Genomic DNA, 9570 nt, shown 5'->3' on the forward strand with positions numbered 1-9570 from the left:
TCGGATGCATAGACGCCTACGTATAAGAGCAGGCGAAGCGGGTGCTCTACCAGTATTGAACTTGGGGGAGCAAATTTGTCTCTTTGCTCCCTCACTTTTTGATCATTGATATATCCCCCCCCCCCAATATATAAATATTATCTAACCATAACTACGTAATTTCAATCAAATTAATAATACGCAATGACACTTAATAGCAAGTTTTTAAGTTTCCAAAGATTGTGTGACCCCCCACTTTAATGGTTTGATCCAGTGCCCACGGGCCACGGTTCGTCGGCATGACGTATACGACATGTTGGGGGAGGCGGCTTTTTCGAAAGCCCTTGAAAAATTCAGGCTGGATATTGGATAACATTGTGTGAGGATTATTCTTCGGCGTTTACATCAAAATGGAGCAAATCATCACGTAAGTCGAACACTGTGACTGTATACTAAATGCGCAAACAGATTGAAACTGAATATTTCTCGTATGGTGAGCCTCGGCGCTGCAGCGAGTGAATCCAGAGATACGGGATGGTGCGCAGGCGCTGTGATCACCCAACGGCGGAAATAATGCCGCTTTGAGCAGTTTATAAAAAAATATTAAAAATATTTATTAGCAACGCCGAGCTTTCAAACCATCCCGTATCTCTGTGCGAACCCCTCGTGCAACTGTGAGCACCTTTGTAATGTCTCTGTGATACTTGTATAACGAACGGTTCGGCCAGAACCAGTCCTTCATGGTAAATCTAGGTTGGTTTCCCATTGAGGAGCAAGTGACTGTGGATTCACTCGGTGCAGCACAGTCACGAAAGGGGACCCTGATGTAAACAAGACAAACGTCTTTCTCTGGTCTGCATCCCCTTAACAATTGTGTGTATTGAGCCGTACTGTATTGTACCCATTCTGCAATCTGTTAAATAAAGTTTTCATTCATTCAGCCGCCGCGCTCACTGGGGCTATTGATAGCGTCAATTAGTTGTTGTTGTTGTTGTTGTTGTTGGTGCTGCGGATGTGAACGGGGCTGGAGGGGCTTTGGGAGGATGGGAAAGTTATTATTATTATTATTATTATTATTATAGTAATTGGCTATCATACGTGCCTAGCTAGCGTTAGCTAAAAGAGCCCTCGCAGTGAAGTTATTATTATTATAGCTATCATACTGCAATATAAACTGAGTTTTATAGTGAAAAGAGCAGCTTTATTTTGGTCAAGATTGAAGGCTCTATATTGCAGGAAATTGCACATACAGGTGTTCATTAAATGTAAAAAAAATCTGCCGTGGAGGGGGTCGTGCCGGACCCCCTCCAAACCACCCCTTGCAAAAAAAAAAAAAAAAAAAAAAAAAAGTAAAAAAAAGTAAAAAAAAAATTAAATAAAAAAAAATCTTGCACCCCCACTTTCAACTATAACTAGGCGGCCATGCGGATGCAACAACAAGGGGAACCTTTTGATGTTTTTCTGACTGACCTGAAGCTTAAAGCACATTCATGCAACTTTTCAACACTGAGGGATTCCTTGACCAGAGACCAGATTGTTTTTGGAGTGGAGGATAAAAAGGCCAGAGAAAGGCTACTAAGGGAAACAGAGCTGACACTAGAAGGGGCCATCAAGATCTGCCATGCGAGTGAGCTGTCCCAGATGCATGTGAGGACATTCGGTGAGATGGCAGCAGGCACAGAAAATGTGGGTCATGGTGCAGATGTGGGTGCCATTTCAAGCACAGGAAAAAGACACACAAAGACACGGCCTGCAGTGCACAGCGGACGGACGACAGAGTGTTCAGCTGCAAGCGCTGTGGCTCGCAGCACAAGCCAAGGCAGTGTCCAGCCTTTGGTAAGAAATGCTTTAATTGCCAGGGGAGCAACCACTTTGCTACACAGTGCTTCGCAAAAGGAAAAGAGAAGGGGGACAGGAAGATGTGTAAACAGAGTGGAGGACACTGATCTGAGTGACTGGTGACTGGTGTTCATGAGCAAGGACTCAACTCATAATTGAACCACTGAACAAAACACTGCAGAGCCACAGATCCCAACGTCTGGGCGGGGCTTCGTGGCGTGGACGGGTTTAAGGCGGGGCTTCGTGGCGTGGACAAGTATTGTCATAGGGTTAGTATCTATAGAACACTAGATAGCTTGCCCGCGCTGCCGGCCAATGGAGAGCGACATCACTGAACCGCCGCCATCTTGGGGCAGTTAGCCTTGAGTGAGAGTGAGTGAGCTGCACAGACAAAAATACTCATAACTCGCTGAAATATTGACGGATTTACAAACGGTTTGGTTTATTACAAGCATTATTAACGTGGCTATGATTCAAGCGGTTTGTAAAAAAAAAACATCTTTAAAGTTTTTTTTTTTTATAAGTATGCAGTATCATAACTACATCTTTGATGTTTATAGCAAACCAAACCGTTTGTAAATCCGTCAATATTTCAGCGAGTTATGAGTATTTTTGTCTGTGCAGCTCACTCACTCTCACTCAAGGCTGACTGCCCCAAGATGGCGGCGGTTCAGTGACGCTGGTGACTCCGCCTTAAGCTATCTAGTGTTCTATAGATATCTATGAGTATTGTGGCCTGGACAAGTCTTTGCACTACTGCGCATGCGGATGAGGGGGGGGGGGGGGGGGGGGCTCTCTCGCTCGCATGGGTACAATACAGTACGGCTCAATACACACAATTGTTAAGGGGATGCAGACCAGAGAAACCACTGTACCACCACATGCATCACAGAATGAAGGTGATTGTGACATGTACTATCCACCGAAAGACAAACTGCAGAGCATGGTTGAGTACATGCAGGAAAAAAAGATGATCCCCGCTGTGCTCCCAGAAAACTTTTTGTATCACAAACAGTGCTGTATATTTGTAGATCTGGTATGTCATAAATGTCTAGTATATTTGTAGATCTGGTATGTCATAAATGTCTAGATGTAACATTACTGTCTATCTGTATGTCATGTTATGATGAATTGAAAATGGGGGACCCTGATGTAAACAAGACGAAAGTTGTGTATGTCGTAAACGAGAGAGAGAGAGAGAGCGAGTGATGAGACTACCATTGACCTCATACTGACCTCTGACAAGTCCAAGATCTCCAATAAAGGGGTTATAGCATGTGGGTTAAGTGATCATTATATGATATTCTGTACCCGCAAAAAGCTAAAACTAAAGGCTGGCTGTCACAAAACAGTCACATCTAGAGACCTCAAAACCTACTCTAGCGAGGCCTTTAACCTTGAACTGGAGAGTCTGGACTGGTCAGATGAACTCAATGGTACACTGGTTGAAGAAACTTGGCTTGGCTTCAAAACCAAATTTTCATCAATACTAAACAACATGGCCCCCCTAAGAACCACCAGGGTAAAAAATCGCGCTGAGCCATGGATTGATTGATTGATTGATTGATTGATTGAAAAGTTTATTAACAGATTGCAGAATGGGTACAGTACAGTACAGCTCAATACATACAATTGTTAAGGGGATGCAGACCAGAGAAAGACTTTCGTCTTGTTTACATCAGGGTCCCCCATTTTCAATTCATCATAACATATATGACATACATGACATACAGATAGACAGTACTGCTACATCTATACATTTATGACATATCAGATTTGCAAATACAGTACCGTTTGTGATACAAAAGTGTCCAGAAAAGGAGTGTATATACATTTGGCATAGAAACTGTACATTGGAGGAGGTTGGTTGGGTGGGGTGGGGTTGGGTGGGTTGGGTGAGGGCTGTACATTGGAGGTGGGGGGGGGGGGGGGGGGGGGGGGGTTGGGAAGGGGACACACACACATTTTACACTGTACATTGGAATATTGACAAAGCCTTACTTGGTCATTTACTGTACAACTAGGTTAGGACATTTGTAGGGGCCAGTTTCGAATAGCAGTCTCACGTAGGTGTTTTTTGAGAGTGTTTTTGAAGGTGGGTAGTGATTCACATTCCTTTACAGCTTTAGGTAGGGCGTTCCACATTGATGTGGCATAATTGCGAAACGTGTTTAGTCCCTTGTTTGAGCCGAATCTGGGTTTTACATGATTTGTGGAGCTCCCTCTGGTGTTGTGATCGTGGTATTCACTGACCTTTGGGAAGTATTTTGACATGTACATGGGTACCTTGGTCGCGTAGTGTATCTTGTAGACCAGGCCCATTGCAAGTTGCTGTACTCTGTCGTCTACTCTAAGCCATCCTAGGTTGTCGAAGTGGGCAGGGGTGAGGTGGGTTCTAGGAGTCAGGTCAAGTAGTAGTCTGACTAGCTTGTTTTGAGATGTTTGTAATTTGTTTTTTAGTGCCTTTGAGGTGCTTTGGATGCACACTGAAATACTGACCGCTATGAAAGCCAGAGACAAAAAATGCTCTGAGTTTCGTAAAAGCCAGTCAAAGCTTACCAAAAGCACGAGCAGTGAACTCCAAGACCACGTGACTGAACTCAAACTAGAAAGAAACAGACTAAGAAATGACGTAAACTCCATGATGAAAACTGCTAAAAAAAAATTCATCAACGACAAAACCGAGGAAAACAAAAATAAACCACGTGAACTTTGGAAATTACTCAACAATCAACTAGGCTGCAGTAAAAAACTTAAAACTAGGTTCTCAAACATAAACATAAAGACGGACAACACGCTCATCACAGACAAGCTGGATGTAGCCAATTACTTAAACACTTTCTTCACAAACATAGCCACAACACTGGTAAACAAACTACCCTCCCACTCAGGGCAGTATGGGGTAGAACACATAGTAGCATACTACAAGAACCTAGGCGTCCACAAAGACGACTTCAAACTGGAAATGGTAACTACAGATGAGGTACTCAAAAAACTGAGCGCCCTCCAACCAAACAAGGCCACTGGCCATGACAACATCCCCTCCAAATTCCTCAGAGACTCAGCAGCAGCCATCACCCCAGTCATCACACACATAATAAACCTCTCCATAAAACAGGGACACGTCCCCAAGGACTTTAAAATTGCGAGAGTAACACCCCTGCACAAAAAGGGCAGCAAATTAGACCCGGGTAACTACCGCCCTGTTTCTATCCTTACATCCATCTCGAAAGTCATGGAAAAAATAGTATACGAACAGATCGAAAAGTACCTTGCGGAAAAAAATCTAATCTACGAATTCCAATCTGGCTTCAGAACATCCCACTCCACTGACACATGCCTTCTCTACTTGAACGACCACATCAAACAAGAGGTGGACGCGGGCAAATACTGCGGCATGGTCATGCTGGACCTACAAAAGGCCTTCGACACTGTCAATCACACCATTCTGATTGACAAGCTAAAAGCAATTGGTTTTGATAGTTTATCAGTGAGCTGGATACAATCCTACCTGGAGGGGAGGGAACAGATGGTGGAAGTAAACGGTACCCTATCCCCCCCCCTCACAGTGAGCTGTGGTGTTCCACAAGGAAGCATACTAGGACCGCTACTATTCCTAATTTATGCAAATGACATGTCGTCAGCTTGTGACTGCAACTTGTTCCTGTTTGCGGATGACTCAGCCCTGCTGGTCTCTGACAAGAACAAGTTACAGGTTGAAAAAGCCCTCAGCTCGGAACTAGGCAAAATCTGCATATGGCTTGCCGACAACAAACTATCATTACACATGGGCAAAACAGAGTCCATTCTCTTCGGTTCAAATAACAAACTCAGCAAGACCGACGGCTTCTCGGTTACAGTGGGTGACAATATTATCACAAGGAAAGATGAAATTACCTACCTGGGTTCCATCCTAGAGGCTAATCTTTCCTGTGACAAAATGGCATCCAATGTAATAAAAAAAGTCAACCAACGAACGCGTTTCTTGTACCGGATCTCCTCTCTGGTAAACAAGAATACCCTGAAGACTCTAGCAGGAGCACTCATTCAAGGGTACTACGACTATGCTTGCACCTCATGGTACCAAAGCACCTCAAAGGCACTAAAAAACAAATTACAAACAGTCAGACTACTACTTGACCTGACTCCTAGAACCCACCTCACCCCTGCCCACTTTGACAACCTAGGATGGCTTAGAGTAGACGACAGAGTACAGCAACTTGCAATGGGCCTGGTCTACAAGATACACTACGCGACCAAGGTACCCATGTACATGTCAAAATACTTCCCAAAGGTCAGTGAATACCACGATCACAACACCAGAGGGAGCTCCACAAATCATGTAAAACCCAGATTCGGCTCAAACAAGGGACTAAACACGTTTCGCAACTATGCCACATCAATGTAAAATGTGTGTGTGTCCCCTACCCAACCCCCCCCCCCCCCCACCTCCAATGTAAAGCCCTCACCCAACCCACCCAACCCCACCCCACCCATCCAACCTCCTCCAATGTACAGTTTCTACGCCAAATGTATATACACTCCTTTTCTGGACACTTTTGTATCACAAACAGTACTGTATTTGCAAATCTGATATGTCATAAATGTATAGATGTAGCAGTACTGTCTATCTGTATGTCATATATGTTATGATGAATTGAAAATGGGGGACCCTGATGTAAACAAGATGAAAGTCTTTCTCTGGTCTGCATCCCCTTAACAATTGTATGTATAGAGCTGTACTGTACTGTACCCATTCTGCAATCTGTTAATAAACTTTTCAATCAATCAATCAATGAACGGTGGGGCTAATCTAAAGGACTGGACACGGACGCGTTAAACAGCAATCAATTAATTTAATATAACAGTCCGGTTCTGTGCTTGTTTGTGTCTGTAGATTGTTGGTTAACAACTAACTTTAGGTTAGTTTAACGCGTCCGTGTCCAGTCCTTTAGATTAGCCCCACCGTTCATGACAAACCAATTACATAATCCAACATATGTGTAAAGGCACAACATATTCCAGTTAACGGTATATTTTTTTAATGATTCGTTACGGCGTAATCAATACTTCCATTTGTATAAATTGCGTTAAGGGGGAGCTTAGTATTCCTGCCTCTGAGGAGCGCGTCGCGGCTCATGCGCACGCTCGGCCAATCAGAGCAACGCGGAAGGGCATGTTGGTTGCCGAAAGTATTCACGCGTCCGGGCCTGAGATGATTTAACAGCATGTGATTAGTGTCTCCAGGTCCGGGCCTGAGATGATCTAACAGCATGTGATTAGTGTCTCCAGGGCCTGAGATGATTTAACAGCATGTGATTAGTGTCTCCAGGGCCTGAGATGATCTAACAGCATGTGATTAGTGTCTCCAGGGCCTGAGATGATTTAACAACATGTGATTAGTGTCTCCAGGTCCGGGCCTGAGATGATCTAACAGCATGTGATTAGTGTCTCCAGGGCCTGAGATGATCTAACAGCATGTGATTAGTGTCTCCAGGGCCTGAGATGATTTAACAACATGTGATTAGTGTCTCCAGGTCCGGGCCTGAGATGATCTAACAGCATGTGATTAGTGTCTCCAGGGCCTGAGATGATTTAACAACATGTGATTAGTGTCTCCAGGTCCGGGCCTGAGATGATCTAACAGCATGTGATTAGTGTCTCCAGGGCCTGAGATGATTTAACAACATGTGATTAGTGTCTCCAGGTCCGGGCCTGAGATGATCTAACAGCATGTGATTAGTGTCTCCAGGGCCTGAGATGATTTAACAACATGTGATTAGTGTCTCCAGGTCCGGGCCTGAGATGATCTAACAGCATGTGATTAGTGTCTCCAGGGCCTGAGATGATCTAACAACATGTGATTAGTGTCTCCAGGGCCTGAGATGATCTAACAGCATGTGATTAGTGTCTCCAGGGCCTGAGATGATTTAACAACATGTGATTAGTGTCTCCAGGTCCGGGCCTGAGATGATCTAACAGCATGTGATTAGTGTCTCCAGGTCCGGGCCTGAGATGATTTAACAGCATGTGATTAGTGTCTCCAGTCTTGCTCAACATCCATTTATGCATTTTTTTGTGTGTATGCATTTATGTTCATTTTATACTAATTGCTGTGGTGCACTCTGGACTGCGGTGTGCGGCCCATGTGTGAAGATATAGATAGTTATTCATATTTATTAGTGTAGAAATGTGTGTAAAGTCTCGACGACATTGAAAATGAGGGTGACCTCAATTGTATATTCGAGAATAAATAAAGGTTGATGATGATATGGCATTGTAAAAAGTACCCAGAAATTATACTTAAGTGAAAGTATGGGTATGTCTCAAAATCTGACTCAAGTAAAAGTCAAAGTATCTGGCTAAAAACACACTTGAGTAAAAGTAAAAAAGTCCAACTTTTAAATGTACACACAATTGTTAAGGGGATACAGACCTGAGAAAGACTTTCGTCTTGTTTACATCAGGGTCCCCCATTTTCAATTCATAGTGACATTTATTAGTGTAGAAATGTGTGCATTGAAATGTCTGTAAAGTCTCGATGACATTGAAAATGAGGGTGACCTCAATTGTATATTCGAGAATAAATAAAGGTTGATGATGATATGGCATTGTAAAAAGTACCCAGAAATTATACTTAAAGGATAACTCCACTATTTTGGGAAATTAGCTTATTTAACATCTTCCCTGGAGTTAGACAAGAAGATACATACCTTTTTTTGTCTCTGTGCGTGCATTTTAGCTTTGGGAATAGATGCTCCGTTAGCATAGCTTAGCTTCATCACTGGAAGTGAGGCAGGACAGTAGCCTTACAGTGCCTTACAGTGTATTGCAAGGTCTGACATTGACCAAACTTGATATGCATGACCTTGGTGGGCTCTAGGTCAACTCCTGAAAAGGGGGTCAATGTCAGACTTTGCAATCAAAAGTTAGGGGGCTAATAACCCTTGCCATAATTTCAGTGCGCCCCTAACTTTTGATTGCAAGGTCTGACATTGACCCCCTTTCCAGTGATGAAGCTAAGCTATGCTAACGGAGCATCTATTCCCAAAGCTAAAATGCACGCACAGAGACAAAAAAGGTATGCATCTTCTTGTCTAACTCCAGGGAAGATGTTAAATAAGCTAATTTCCCAAAATAGTGGAGTTATCCTTTAAGTGAAAGTATGGGTATGTCTCAAAATCTGACTCAAGTAAAAGTCAAAGTATCTGGCTAAAAACACACTAGAGTAAAAGTAAAAAAGTCCAACTTTTAAATGTACTTAAGTACTAAAAAGTAAAAGTAATTTTTTTTTAAAGGGATAGACCAGGGGTCTCAAACTCATTCCATCGTGGGCCAAGTTTTCATTTTAACTATACATTGCACCAGGTGAGTTAGTTGAAGAGGTGAGCCAATTAGTGAAATCATCAGCTGGTGTTTAGGCAAGGCTGGAATGAAACCAAGCATACACTCTGCCCACAATGGAATGTGTTCTGCGATGATAGACAATGCTGAAATGAAAGAACAGAGGACAGAGGACTTTTTTTTGCATTAAAATTATTTAATGCACTTCTCCATTGAAGGTAAACTAACATGGACGGCATTCACATCACAGCATGAATAATATCACAATATTAAAAACAGAATGGTGTATCCTGCAATATTAACCACAGCATACTGGATTATCCTGAATAATATCACAATATTAAAGACAGAATACTGGAGTACCCCGAATAATATCACAATATTAAAGACAGAATACTGGAGTACCCC

This window comes from Notolepis coatsorum (assembly GCF_963971535.1).
Source record: "Notolepis coatsorum genome assembly, chromosome: 15".
Classification (NCBI taxonomy): domain Eukaryota; kingdom Metazoa; phylum Chordata; class Actinopteri; order Aulopiformes; family Paralepididae; genus Notolepis; species Notolepis coatsorum.